Source organism: Pecten maximus, chromosome 8 (genome assembly GCF_902652985.1).
Source record: "Pecten maximus chromosome 8, xPecMax1.1, whole genome shotgun sequence".
Classification (NCBI taxonomy): Eukaryota; Metazoa; Mollusca; class Bivalvia; order Pectinida; family Pectinidae; genus Pecten; species Pecten maximus.
Genome location: NC_047022.1, coordinates 33172615 through 33188036, shown reverse-complemented (window position 1 = coordinate 33188036; position 15422 = coordinate 33172615). Strand labels below are relative to the sequence as shown.

The 15422-nt window shown below is 40.0% G+C and overlaps 1 protein-coding gene across 1 annotated transcript in view; it reads right to left on the bottom strand.

Moving 5' to 3' along the window:
- Positions 1–15202, bottom strand: part of LOC117333256 (TWiK family of potassium channels protein 7-like) — an 81992-nt gene extending 66790 nt beyond the window's left edge. The window contains exon 1 of the mRNA XM_033892469.1: positions 13414–15202. The gene's annotated coding sequence lies outside the window, so the exon portion shown is untranslated. The remainder of the gene's footprint in view (positions 1–13413) is intronic.
- Between the last annotated feature and the right edge of the window lie 220 nt (positions 15203–15422).

Sequence of the window (15422 nt, the reverse complement as noted above, 5' to 3'; positions counted from 1 at the left end):
CTTAACACTGATATCGCCGTTCATCTTTCTTTGAAAAGAGAGTGTTTCATGTGAAGCTGTCAAAATGGATTGGTATTTTAGCATGCATGTCCAAAACTGCACTAAAGATATCAAACTCCATATCCCATTAAACTACTTCTAGAGTGTAGAATGTATATCGATAGGCAATTAAAGATCCTGGTAAAATGAAGGTTATATATAGGTTAGATAGAAAGTGGTATGATGCTTGTCTCAAAAGGTGTTATATGCAGCCACGGCAGACTTACACATCGGCTGGTAGTGCAGATTTAGCGGGAACAATGGAAATGGAATATCTAGTACTAAAACGTATGATATGCATATTAACTTGTCTGGTATGTATGCTAAATGCTCAACTTTAGTATTTCTGTTAGAAAAATATTAATGATTTATTATGGAACAACACTGGAAATACTGGCGATTGATAAGGGATCAACACATGTAACTATGGCGATTTATCGTGGATTCGTATCCATTAATGGTAACATTTCCTGTATAGATATATCTTTGTCTACTAGTGCTTATTGGTGTTTACTTGCGCAGTGCGTGATCGACACGGCGTGTTGGCGCCCTTTCTCATACAGTTTTATATTAGACGTGTTGAAGGAGCAGTACACAGATAAACAATTGTTCTGTGTTTTTAAATAGTGTGTGCCACAGACATGGAATAATAGCAATCGATGCATGCTAAGGATCAATGATTTCGTTCATTTCCTCGGGGTATCACCTTATTAAATTACATATGTGTATATCAATAATTATGACCACAGCAGTCAACAGTAAAAAAAACCTTTTATTTACACAAACAAATTGATGGAGAGGATAATTCAATAACATTCGTTTTCATTTTTTCACAAAGAAGGCCCCTCTCCCCACCTGACTTCATTCCCAGTCATCCGTCGTGAATCTGTATCAGGACAGATGGTAACTATATTATTGGCTTTTATTATTTATATGAGGGTATGTCGAGACTGGAAATGAGCGCATTTCTTTTTTCATACGTCAAATTCCTTAAACCGGAAGTGGGGATGTATTATACTTGAGCAGTCCTTAAACCGGAAGTAGGCATGTCATGCTGTCGATATCACGCTGCCCTAAGAATGTGGGCGTTTTATAAAGTTGGAATGATAGTGCTCCCTCCGAGACAGGAGATTGGTATCTCTTATACATGAAATGAAATTCTTTCTAGGAACGGATTAGACGTGTTCTTTTTTCATTCATTTTTAGATTTAAAACGAACAAATGTCAGCTATTTAGACACTCTTTTAAAAGTATAACAATAGTCTTTATCCATTGGCCTCAGTCAATGGCGATCTCCCTCAGGTTCTCCGGTAGAACATTACCGCTTGTGACATCTCCTTCTATGATAACTTACAGCCGATCTAATGCTGCTTCTTTTCTTGTCATCGTCTGAAAATGCCTGGTTTTTCTGCCCCGTGGTGCTCGATACCAGTTTCCAACGTCATCAGGTGGTCACCAACTTTCCTCGGATGATTCAACCTGAACCACGACGTCCTCCGGTTGGTCGGTCAGTAGTGGTGGCCAAGCCATTACTCGATGGATCCTGGCTTCCAGCCTTTGTCGTTCCGACGATGCCATACCCAGCACGATGCTCTTTCAGCTGCCTCTCCAAGTTTTCTCAAGGCCGATGACTTGGCCAGCATTCCTAGTTGTTGCAACAATCTGCTCACCGACTGTGCTGGGAACCCTCTGCAACCGACCTCAACTGTAAACATCCACATCTTCCAACCCTTTTCTATACAGTCTGATGTCAGGTTAGTGTATTTCAGGTTCTTGCTCTCATGTGCCTCTTCACAATTTTCCTCCCATGGTACAGTGAGTTCCACTAGGATGAGAATCTTGGACTGGGTCGCCGTGAGAACCATGTGTGGGCGAAGTATTGTTTCCACAGTACCTGGGAACACAAATCTCCCATCATCCAGGTCCACTTTCAACTCCCAATCTCAATACATTTACTCAAAAACAGGACGTAATTTGTTTAACGAATTATTTATTGCTAAATGGTTGTTTATCTAAGGGACCATTTACATTTGATAACTATGTGATAGATATGGCTGGAGGAAGTTTTGTCGGTAGGGATTGGCCCGACCACTCAGACTACCTCTAGCCATACCTATACGTAATTAATTAAAGTAACACTACTAATGATTTTGCTTAACATCACGGGTCATTATAACAACGTGAGAGTAAACGGGAATGAAAGAAGATGTTCAGATTGAGGGAGATAAAGAGAATTTAATTACAATATATATATATATATATACCTTATGTGTGTGTGTGTGTGTGTGTTGTGTGTGTGTGTGTGTGTGTGTGTGTGTGTATGTACTTTTGAAAGAGCACGACTGAATTATAAACGTCGAGTGTGGAAAATTGATGTAAAGACAAAAACAATAACAAAAACAAAAACCAAAAACCAAAAACCCCCCAAAAAAATCAAAAAAAATCAGGATAGACATGAAAATAATCGAAAATAAATAATTATATATGTACGATGATGAAATGGCTCGGTGCTAAGCACCAAATAAGACATATTATGATAAAGCAATAGCAAACGTAGGTGCACTAAAAATCACGTTTTTACTAATTAATGCTAACACTCTAACTTTTGCTTCTTAAAGAGTTTATTTGATTGTTAAGATTGACCAAGCCAAACTGTCAATGAGCCAAAGCTGAGTAAAAAAAAAAAAAAAAAAAATGGACGTGTTTCCGTAGTATTATCACGAGATACTGCAAACCGAGGTTAAGTATACAGTAGAGGAGTTATCGTACCAATGGCCTTTTAGGGTGTTAAAATTCTGTCATAGATAAAGGATTGGCTGTCTGGCTCTCCGCAGTGCCATACTACCCTACTTTCTTTTATGTCCTTGTAGACTATTGAGTTGGTATTCAAACGTCTTTATAGACTATTGAGTTGGTATTATAGACTATTGAGTTGGTATTCAAACGTCTTTGTAGACTATTGAGGTGGTATTCAAACGTCTTTATAGACTATTGAGGTGGTATTCAAACGTCTTTGTAGACTATTGAGGTGGTATTCAAACGTCTTTGTAGACTATTGAGGTGGCATTCAAACGTCTTTGTAGACTATTGAGGTGGTATTCAAACGTCTTTATATACTATTGAGGTGGTATTCAAACGTCTTTGTAGACTATTGAGGTGGTATTCAAACGTCTTTGTAGACTATTGAGGTGGTATTCAAACGTCTTTGTAGACTATTGAGGTAGTATTCAAACGTCTTCGTAGACTATTGAGGTGGTATTCAAACGTCTTTATAGACTATTGAGGTGGTATTCAAACGTCTTTGTAGACTATTGAGGTGGTATTCAAACGTCTTTGTAGACTATTGAGGTGGTATTCAAACGTCTTTGTAGACTATTGAGGTGGTATTCAAACGTCTTTGTAGACTATTGAGTTGGTATTCAAACGTCTTTGTAGACTATTGAGGTGGTATTCAAACGTCTTTGTAGACTATTGAGGTGGTATTCAAACGTCTTTGTAGACTATTGAGGTGGTATTCAAACGTCTTTGTAGACTATTGAGATAGTATTCAAACGTCTTTGTAGACTATTGAGGTGGTATTCAAACGTCTTTATAGACTATTGAGGTGGTATTCAAACGTCTTTGTAGACTATTGAGATGGTATTCAAACGTCTTTGTAGACTATTGAGGTGGTATTCAAACGTCTTTGTAGACTATTGAGGTGGTATTCAAACGTCTTTGTGGACTATTGAGGTGGTATTCAAACGTCTTTATGGACTATTGAGGTAGTATTCAAACGTCTTTGTAGACTATTGAGGTAGTATTCAAACGTCTTTGTAGACTATTGAGGTGGTATTCAAACGTCTCTATGGACTATTGAGGTGGTATTCAAACGTCTTTATAGACTATTGAGGTAGTATTCAAACGTCTTTGTAGACTATTGAGGTGGTATTCAAACGTCTTTATAGACTATTGAGGTGGTATTCAAACGTCTTTATAGACTATTGAGGTGGTATTCAAACGTCTTTGTAGACTACTGAGGTGGTATTCAAACGTCTTTATAGACTATTGAGGTGGTATTCAAACGTCTTTATAGACTATTGAGTTGGTATTCAAACGTCTTTGTAGACTATTGAGGTGGTATTCAAACGTCTTTATAGACTATTGAGGTGGTATTCAAACGTCTTTATAGACTATTGAGGTGGTATTCAAACGTCTTTGTAGACTATTGAGGTGGTATTCAAACGTCTTTATGGACTAGTGAGTTGGTATTCAAACGTCTTTGTAGACTATTGAGGTGGTATTCAAACGTCTTTATAGACTATTGAGGTGGTATTCAAACGTCTTTATGGACTAGTGAGTTGGTATTCAAACGTCTTTATAGACTATTGAGGTGGTTTTCAAACGTCTTTATAGACTAGTGAGGTGGTATTCAAACGTCTTTATGGACTAGTGAGTTGGTATTCAAACGTCTTTATAGACTAGTGAGTTGGTATTCAAACGTCTTTGTAGACTATTGAGGTAGTATTCAAACGTCTTTGTAGACTATTGAGGTGGTATTCAAACGTCTTTATGGACTAGTGAGTTGGTATTCAAACGTCTTTATGGACTAGTGAGTTGGTATTCAAACGTCTTTGTAGACTAGTGAGGTGGTATTCAAACGTCTTTATAGACTATTGAGGTGGTATTCAAAGGTCTTTGTAGACTATTGAGGTGGTATTCAAACGTCTTTGTAGACTATTAATTTGACTTTCAATTTCTGGTATCTGTAAAGTTTACCATTTCGAAAACATCAGACAACGGATATTTACTTTTAGAGCGTTCAAGTTAAGTAAACACGAAACGTTTTCCAGGTCAGAAGGTTGAATTAATCTGGTATCAGTAGCCACAGCAACAGGGAACCACCATCAAGTTAATTTTATTCCGCGGAGTAAAAAGGATACGCTGTACCACTGTTTACATTGTGGGCGATATAACAGTCTTAGAACGGATACATCAGACGACACAACTTCCGGTGTCGCCAGAAGCGTCCATGGAAACAACACGGTTATGACGTAGTTTTCTCCTGGCGGACATGAACATGCTCACATCTGACCCGTCCTTCAGTACAAATACTCCTATGAAATCGACAGGCAATTTTAACAGCTGGCTATAATGTTTTGATGAATGTTTCTTAGTGGAGTTTTCTGAGCCTAGAGGGGATTTTATTAGAGTCATAAAGCGATATATTCTCCAAAGGCAGAGCAACTTTTGTTGGCAACATGCTCTCCCTGGCGTGGCAGCATATGACTTTTGATTCACAGAATGACCCCTAACTTCGAGTACTGCCACTGAAACACCCCTGACCAAGTGTATGACCCCTGACCCGATGTGTGACCGCTGACCCAGAGTACGACCCCTGACCCATGGCCACGTTAGATAGAATTCTAACCCCTAACCCTGACTCAACATGCGAGCCATGTCTTAATATTCCTGAATGGTATATATATCTTTATGACATCTGTTTATGATTGCTAATTGTAGACTGAGCTGATTTCTTTACAAAACACAAGTTTTGACAGTAATGGAAATTAGGTTTTATTCGTGTACAGCTAAAAACGAATCAGAAAATAAATGTTTTGAAAGCAATTTCAAAATCAATGAAAAACGAGCGACACTGATGTGATAATTGATGGTAATATCACATGGGTCGTCCCCGTTTCTGATAACTACGCCGATCTGACTACAACTTTGTTACATTTATACTGTTGGTAGTAGATAACGGGCTCTTAATATAGATAATTAATGGCGGCGATATTGGTTAACTGAGAATGCATGTTGTCGCCATTCGCCATCCAGTCGTGAAATGACGGCGTGTCAATTTCATCCTCTGTATCAACGTATGGGCTACAGAGCAAACAGATAAATGCCATTTCACATTAGCTTTGTGACGTCGAGATTACAAGTGGATAAGATTTACGTAACAATTTACCAGACATCTGTTTTTTTTTTTGTTTTTAAATCTTATCCAGATATCACCCCTCCAATATCATTTTAGAGCATGTTGGGATATCAAGTCTTCTGATAATTTCGTTCGGACGGCAATTGTAAAGTAAAAAGAGATAAATATAAGAATTTCTGTCTGTTAAACAATAGAGATAACAGACAGTATTAACAGTTATAACGCCCGAAAATCTCTCACCATGATACATCATTGTTTTTCGAGTCAGGATGATAGAAATCATGATAATGTAAAGATTGTTTTGTCTATAAAACAATTATTACAATAATACTTATTAAAGTATGAAATTTCACGTGAAGGTAAACAGTAGAAATAGAAACATGTAATCGAAATAAGATATACACCAATAACAGCAGCTCAGACGGTAAACAATAGCTTCATCTATAAATATAATAGGTGTGTAAGACATATAATCTATATTAATGATGATTATTACACAGTTATAATTCACCCTATGGAATAGTAAACTCATTCGTAATGAAGTACACGGACTATACAATTGATAAGTATTTTATATGTACATAATGATGTGTACATACTAAACCCGCCCGGACCTGAGCGAAAATGTTGTTATTTCTAATTGCTGAACACTAGGCTGTATAATTCCGGAATCACTGAAAATATGCAAATGCAAATGTTTCTTTGGCTGGCGTGAACATTCTTGTCTAGAAGTGATAGTAAGTTCCCCGGCAGATCCTCTCAATAATTCATAACTATACAGATTTTGACACAAAGGTTCACTTACTCACTAGTGATATTGGTATTGACGGTGTAGATATTAGGCTTCATCAGGCATCTGTTTGATCAGACTAGTTGGTATTGCCTACTGGTGTTTATTGGATATCGTAAATGCCAGTGAGTATTTCTAAAAATAAGATACAGTTGATATATATATATATATCTTGTAATTACTACATAGATTTAATTTGTAATTACGACATATATAGATATCTTGTAATTACGACATGTATAGATATCTTGTAATTACGAAATACATAGATATCTTGTAATTACGACATATATAGATATCTTGTAATTACGACATATATAGATATCTTGTAATTACGACATACATAGATATCTTGTAATTACGACATACATAGATATCTTGTAATGACGACATGTAGATATCTTGTAATGACGACATGTAGATATCTTGTATTTACGACATACATAGATACATGTATATTGTAATACGACATGTATAGATATCCTGTAATTACGACATATATATATATCTTGCAATTACGATATATATATATATCTTGTAATTACGATATATATAGATATCCTGTAATTACGACATATATATATTTCTTGTAATGACGACATGTATATACATATATCTTGTAGATTTATCTTGTAATTACGATATATATGTATATCTTGTAATTACGACATATATAGATATCTTGTAGTTACGACATATATAGATATCTTGTAGTTACGACATATAAAGATATCTTGTAATTACGACATGTATATATATCTTGTAGTTACGATATATGGTAATTTGACGACATACACTTACCACTGAAAGTCATAGGACCTACGAAATTCATGCGGAGAAAAATGTATTCATAGTTTTCTGGGAAACGGCTCTGAAGTTGAATGAATGAATGAAACATAGCCTTTAATTCTTTTGTTGAACCCTTAAAATCGTAACTGAGGAGACAATTTTTTTCCGCCAACTTATCATTATCGTGCTGATGGTGACTACCTGATCATTCTCGAGTAATAGTCAAAGCGGTTTTTTTTCCTTACACATTATATCGTTATATTATATATCAATACTCAAAACGAACAACATCTTGTGCCGGGAAATATCTTATATTTCTATCACGTGATTAAGACAAATTTCTACCACGTAAATAAGACATATTCCTATCTCGTAATTAAAACATATTCCTATCACGTGGTTAAGATATCTTTATACAAAGTAATTAAGACATATTTATATCACGTGATTAAAACATTTTCCTATCACGTGATTAAAACATATTCCTATCACGTGATTAAAACATATTCCTATCTCGTGATTAAGACATATTCATATCACGTAATTAAGACATATTCCTAAAATGTAATTAAGACATATTCTTATCGCGTAAATAGTACATATAATTGTAATGTGGTTGAGCTACAAAGTATCAGGAAATATGAACGGTTAGGCTGCTCAGATATATATCAAATAAGAAAACAGAAAAGGCACTACTTGTTTAACCATGCAGAATCCATATTATTGTCCCTGTAACATAAACTCAGTCAGAACTTTGTACCACGTAAGCTGAAAGAACAAGCTAACAATAATACATTATTTACAGGTTTAGTCACAATCTCATACCTAACCCTGTCACCCAGTTATACCTAACCTTGTCACCCAGTCATACCTAACCCTGTCACCCAGTCATACCTAACCCTGTCACCCAGTCATACCTAACCTTGTCACCCAGTCATACCTAACCCTGTCACCCAGTCATACCTAACCCTGTCACCCAGTCATACCTAACCCTGTCACCCAGTCATACCTAACCCTGTCACCCAGTCATACCTAACCTTGTCACCCAGTCATACCTAACCTTGTCACTCAGTCATACCTAACCTTGTCACCCAGTCATACCTAACCTTGTCACCCAGTCATACCTAACCTTGTCACCCAGTCATACCTAACCCTGTCACCCAGTCATACCTAACCCTGTCACCCAGTCATACCTAACCTTGTCACCCAGTCATACCTAACCCTGTCACCCAGTCATACCTAACCCTGTCACCCAGTCATACCTAACCTTGTCACCCAGTCATACCTAACCCTGTCACCCAGTCATACCTAACCTTGTCACCCAGTCATACCTAACCTTGTCACCCAGTCATACCTAACCTTGTCACCCAGTCATACCTAACCTTGTCACCCAGTCATACCTAACCCTGTCACCCAGTCATACCTAACCCTGTCACCCAGTCATACCTAACCCTGTCACCCAGTCATACCTAACCCTGTCACCCAGTCATACCTAACCCTGTCACCCAGTCATACCTAACCCTGTCACCCAGTCATACCTAACCCTGTCACCCAGTCATACCTAACCCTGTCACCCAGTCATACCTAACCCTGTCACCCAGTCATACCTAACCTGTCACCCAGTCATACCTAACCCTTGTCACCCAGTCATACCTAACCTTGTCACCCAGTCATACCTAACCCTGTCACCCAGTCATACCTAACCCTGTCACCCAGTCATACCTAACCCTGTCACCCAGTCATACCTAACCCTGTCACCCAGTCATACCTAACCTTGTCACCCAGTCATACCTAACCCTTGTCACCCAGTCATACCTAACCTTGTCACCCAGTCATACCTAACCCTGTCACCCAGTCATACCTAACCCTGTCACCCAGTCATACCTAACCCTGTCACCCAGTCATACCTAACCCTGTCACCCAGTCATACCTAACCCTGTCACCCAGTCATACCTAACCCTGTCACCCAGTCATACCTAACCCTGTCACCCAGTCATACCTAACCTTGTCACCCAGTCATACCTAACCCTGTCACCCAGTCATACCTAACCTTGTCACCCAGTCATACCTAACCCTGTCACCCAGTCATACCTAACCTTGTCACCCAGTCATACCTAACCCTGTCACCCAGTCATACCTAACCCTGTCACCCAGTCATACCTAACCCTGTCACCCAGTCATACCTAACCCTGTCACCCAGTCATACCTAACCTTGTCACCCAGTCATACCTAACCTTGTCACTCAGTCATACCTAACCCTGTCACCCAGTCATACCTAACCCTGTCACCCAGTCATACCTAACCTTGTCACCCAGTCATACCTAACCCTGTCACCCAGTCATACCTAACCTTGTCACCCAGTCATACCTAACCCTGTCACCCAGTCGTACCTAACACTGTCACCCAGTCATACCTAACCCTGTCACCCAGTCATACCTAACCCTGTCACCCAGTCATACCTAACCTTGTCACCCAGTCATACCTAACCTTGTCACCCAGTCATACCTAACCTTGTCACCCAGTCATACCTAACCTTGTCACCCAGTCATACCTAACCTTGTCACCCAGTCATACCTAACCTTGTCACCCAGTCATACCTAACCCTGTCACCCAGTCATACCTAACCTTGTCACCCAGTCATACCTAACCCTGTCATCCAGTCATACCTAACCCTGTCACCCAGTCATACCTAACCTTGTCACCCAGTCATACCTAACCTTGTCACCCTGTCATACCTAACCCTGTCACCCAGTCATACCTAACCCTGTCACCCAGTCATACCTAACCCTGTCACCCAGTCATACCTAACCCTGTCACCCAGTCATACCTAGCCCTGGCACCCAGTCATACCTAACCTTGTCACCCAGTCATACCTAACCTTGTCACCCTGTCATACCTAACCCTGTCACCCAGTCATACCTAACCCTGTCACCCAGTCATATCTAACCTTGTCACCCAGTCATACCTAACCCTGTCACCCAGTCATAGGTAACCCTGTCACCCAGTCATACCTAACCCTGTCACCCAGTCATAGCTAACCTTGTCATCCAGTCATACCTAACCTTGTCACCCAGTCATACCTAACACTGTCACCCAGTCATACCTAACCATGTCACCCAGTCATACCTAACCCTGTCATCAGTCATACCTAACCTTGTCACCCAGTCATACCTAACCCTGTCACCCAGTCATACCTAACCTTGTCACCCAGTCATACCTAACACTGTCACCCAGTCATACCTAACCTTGTCACCCAGTCATACCTAACACTGTCACCCAGTCATACCTAACCCTGTCACCCAGTCATACCTAACCTTGTCACCCAGTCATACCTAACCCTGTCACACAGTCATACCTAACCTTGTCACCCAGTCATACCTAACCCTGTCACCCAGTCATACCTAACCCTGTCACCCAGTCATACCTAACCCTGTCACCCAGTCATACCTAACACTGTCACCCAGTCATACCTAACCCTGTCACCCAGTCATACCTAACCCTGTCACCCAGTCATACCTAACCTTGTCACCAAGTCATACCTAACCCTGTCACCCAGTCATACCTAACCCTGTCACCCAGTCATACCTAACCCTGTCACCCAGTCATACCTTACCTTGTCACCCAGTCATACCTAACCCTGTCACCCAGTCATACCTAACCCTGTCACCCAGTCATACCTAACCCTGTCACCCAGTCATACCTAACATCTATATGTAAAATCGGGATTGAATAAAACAGAGATTCTTCCTTTTGATGTTTTTATTTTGCCTTTACAGATATAGAACGGACTATGTACATGTACTATAAATACGAAACGAAAGTAGAATTCGTTCACGCATGTATACACTTACTTGGCTCTCGAGCGGACGATCGTCCTTGTGGACAATGTCCCCTATAGACTTCTTATACATGTAGTAATAATTGCAAGGGGTATATAGACTACAACCGAACTGTTGCGAGTTCCAGTCCGAAGTGACTGGTGGCGGATATCAGAGAGGGTGACAGGCGGGTCAAACTGTCCGTTTGTCGCTGGTCAAGTCTGAGAAACACCCAGGACACGCCACTCACGCTTCCACATACCTAATACTGTCACATATACAATGCATACAAACCTGGTCTACATGTATGTACCTACGTTAACCTGTTTATGTCTCTAACAAACAGATGTTATCAACGTCATGCATCATTTTCTCTGTGTACAGATATATTATTAATGTATTTGTTGATGGACGTTTTTTCACGGTCTCTAATTAATATATCTAGATACAGCACAAACAAGCTTTAGATAGAAGAAGATATATATCTGCGATAATTCATTTACTGAGTTTGCTCCGAATGTTAATTAATTTTACGTTTTTTTGTTATTTTTGTTGTTTTTTTTCGCTCATTATTCTGTACTATTAACCTGTATGGTATTTTAAATAATGGTTTTAGATCAGTTGTTTTCGTCTACATCAATACCCGAACAACATCAATACACGAACAGACTATTTGAATCTTGAATCTAGTTCCGTTTCAAGAATCTAGTTGGAAAACGTCAGTAGATGGATATTTGTATGAGCGCGAGTAGTAACATCTGTATGTATTGTAAATCATGTAAGTGTTAGTTCACCAACCCTCAGTTTAGTTAGGGCAGACATTGTGTACAGACAATAGTGACATGTGCTCAGTATAATACGGATGTACAACATTAACTTAGGACGTACATACTTTGTACAGACGGACATATTACACTCTTTCATTAGGATCGATATAGTACTTTAGGACAAGTTAGTGTGAATGTACGATGATAATGTATGAACACTGTTATATGTAGAAATATGTATGTGTGTAGCTTTGGACAGACATACACTTTAGTCCGGACGAACACAATTAGTGACGATCTTCACTGCTTTGTGGGGAAGTGTTCACCTTTGCATGGACAGACATACACTTTAGTCCGGACGAACACAATTAGTGACGATCTACACTGCTTTGTGGGGAAGTGTTCACCTTTGGACAGCCATACACTTTAGTCCGGACGAACACAATTAGTGACGATCTTCACTGCTTTGTCGGGAAGTGTTCACCTTTGCATGGACAGACGTACACTTTAGTCCGGATGAACACAATTAGTGACGATCTACACTGCTTTGATGGGAACTGTTCACCTTTGGACAGACATACACTTTAGTCCGGACGAACACAATTAGTGACGATCTACACTGCTTTGTTGGGAAACGTTCACTTTTGGACAGACATACACTTTAGTCCGGACGAACACAATTAGTGACGATCTACACTGCTTTGTTAAGAAACGTTCACCTTTGGACAGACATACACTTCAGTCCGGACGAACACAATTAGTGACAATCTACACTGCTTTATGTAGAAAAGTTTACTTTAGAACATACACTTAGTCTGGACGAATTGAATTGATTACGGACGGAGACTATTTTGCCTCGCCTCTTGGTCCTGACTCATGTGGTCATCTGAACCTCGGTAATACTGCAGAGGTCGGCGGTATGTGAACCCCTAATATACTTATTGTAGAGACCTGTTGGATTTGTATGCTAATTATCATATTTATTTTATTTTAATTATTATACTTCTTAAATGAAAGCAGGCTTAGTATATAGTCAACATACTCTGTTTTTTCACCATATATCATCATTAAATACCGATTTGGTGTTAATTCAAGCGTAGATGACGGAGATATATGTAGAAGGTGATTTTTTGTGGTTGTTTCGGAAATTTCAATAACTTCTCATGTCGTATTATGTTCATATGTAGTTACTTACTAACAACAATAGAGTTGAATTTTGATAAAAAAATATATCATGTGATAAATCTATAGATGCTGACTGCCAGAAATTATATGAATATACATACTTACCATCGCAGTAGGTGTTGTCCGTCTATAAAGCACTGCTAGTATTCGGGCTTACGACACAACCCTAAAATCCACCCGGAAATTCTGTCCGTAACTCCGATATTAGTCACAGCTTAAGTGTGAATACTACACGTGTAATTATGGACACTGCACGTGCAGTTACTGCGGACACTGCACGTGTAACGGCGGACATGCACAAGCGAGTGTGACGACAGACTGCACCACTATTCCACAAACAACATCGCTCCACTCTACGTTTGATCGATAAGCAGTATAAGTGGGGATTGACAGCGGCTGCAATTGCCGTGACCATCCAAGTGTGACGTAAATGCTGTGTTACTTTCAGCTTCAGCAACTGATCAGTGAGCGCCAAGCTCCGGAACAGTGGTCAACCAATCAGCGGCTTGTTAATATCCGAGAGGGCCTCACCTAGTGCCGCTAGTTCATTGATATGTCTAAAATGTATCGGAAAATTGGTTCATTTTCGTGTAAATCTGTTTCCGAATCTCGTGAATGATGTGGTCTACGCTGATGCAGTAAATTTAGGAAGCATTATTTTGATTTTAAAACAGACGCATGGGAACATCTACACACTTCAAAAACACGTGCACCGTCATCATATCTCGTAAAGGACACATACGGCAGTCCACAGTATTATATACACTGGTACGTAAAAACTTCTAACGGATTAACTGGAGTGACAACCACGACGACATTTCGATGGGAAGGTGATTACTCTGTCGACATAGTGTGTCCATCTACAACACATGCTCACAACACATAAACCTACTACTATCACATAGTCTGGCGTCAAACTCCTAAACAGATAGAAGTACAAGAAACCTGAACCCTGCTGTAAATGTGGTAAACGTCTGATTATGCCCTGTATGTGGCGATATGTCTAATGATCGGGCCCGTTTTCTATTCTCACAGGTAGTCAAGATTTATTAAACCTGTGTAAAGTCGCATGTGGGCGATCGTGATCTACAGACGCAAATGTAGTCATATTTTGTCACACCTAAGTTAACTTAACGTGACCGGGTGCATTTTACGCATAAAGGTAGCCACATTTTGTCACACCTGGGTAAGGTTACAGCTGACCGGGCGAGTTTTACAGACGTACAGGTACGGATAAATGTAGTCACACTTTGTCACACTTAAGTTAGTTAACAGGTGACCAGGCGTGTTTTACAAGTTCAAAAGTAGTCACACTTTGTCACACCTGAGTGAGGTTACATATGACCGAGCATATTTAACAAGTTTCAGGTAGTCACACTTTGTCACACCTGAGTTAGGTTACAGGTGACCGGGCATATTTTACAGGTTCCAGGTAGTCACACTTTGTCACACCTGAGCTAGGTAACAGGTTACCGGGCATGTTTTACAGGTGCCAGGTAGTCACACTTTAACACTCCTGGGTAAGGTCAAAGGTGGCCGGGCATATTTTACAGGTTCCATGTAATCACACTTTAACACTCCTGGGTAAGGTCACAGGTGGCCGGGCATATTTTACAGGTTCCAGGTAGTCACACTTTAACACACCTGGGTAAGGTCACAGGTGACCGGGCATATTTTACATGTCCAGGTAGTCACACTTTAACACGCCTGAGTTAGGTAATAGATGACCGGGCATGTTTTACAGGTCCCAGGTAGTCACACTTTAACACACCTGGGTAAGGTCACAGGTGACCGGGCATATTTTACATGTCCAGGTAGTCACACTTTAACACGCCTGAGTTAGGTAATAGATGACCGGGCATGTTTTACAGGTTCCAGGTAGTCATACTTGAACACTCCTGAGCTACAGGTAACAGGTGACCGGGCAGGTTTTACATGTTCCAGGTAGTCACACTTTGTCACACCTGAGTGAGGTTACATGTGACCGAGCATGTTTTACAGGTTCCAGGTAGTCACACTTTGTCACACATGAGCTAGATAACAGGTGACCGGGCATGTTTTACAGGTTTCAGGTAGTCACACTTGAACACTCCTGAGCTAGGTAACAGGTGACC